An 818-nucleotide genomic window follows, 5' to 3' on the forward strand; every position below is an offset into this window, starting at 1 on the left:
ATCCTCTCAACGCCTCCCCACACCAGAAAAAAAAAAAAAAGGCCACTTATCTCTCCCTCCCTCCCCATAGATGTGTGTGTGTGTGTGTGTGTGTGTGTGTGTGTGTGTGTGCAGCTCTATGAGCTACTCATGAACACAAGCCAGAAAAAAAAAAATCCATTTGTCTATCTCCCCTCACAAGTACAAAATGTGCACTTCTCCAGGCTGAAGCCTGTCCCCACTCATGCTCCTCCCCCCTCTCTGTAATGTTGCACACCTAACCCCACATCTGTCTCTCTAGTTCCCAGGTCTATTCAGGCAGAAAATGGCCCCACAGGCTAAAGATGTCTGAAGCCTCCGTCACCAGGCAGAATAAAGCACCCTCAAACACACGGAGGCCTACAGCATCCCGGGCTCACAGCAAGAACAGTGTGCATGTGTGTATCAGTCTTTTCTCCCTTCTGTGCTCACATGTATGCATGTCACATGCATCCACACACATGCTGGGAGAAATGTCCCCCTGCCCACCAACTGTGGCCATTTAAGAATCAACTGTCTTTCTAATTCTCGGTACCTAAGAATGTCTGGGCATGTTTGCAAAAAAACCAACTCTCCCTCCTGAACGGCTTCAGCTGAAGCCCTTCATCACTGAGAGAAGCAAGCTGCCCTCTTGAGAAGCAGCCCCCAACTCACTCCCTTCCCTCACCTGGCAATTGTGTGTGTGTGTGTGTGTGTAGAATTATTCCTTGGTGGTCTGTCTTTTTTGCAACCAAACATTGCCTTTTTCCAGGCAGAAAAACTTCACTGTCTCTTTGTCTCTTCATGTCTCCATCTCTGTC

The sequence above is a fragment of the Peromyscus maniculatus genome, chromosome 4, assembly GCF_049852395.1.
Source record: "Peromyscus maniculatus bairdii isolate BWxNUB_F1_BW_parent chromosome 4, HU_Pman_BW_mat_3.1, whole genome shotgun sequence".
Classification (NCBI taxonomy): Eukaryota; Metazoa; Chordata; class Mammalia; order Rodentia; family Cricetidae; genus Peromyscus; species Peromyscus maniculatus.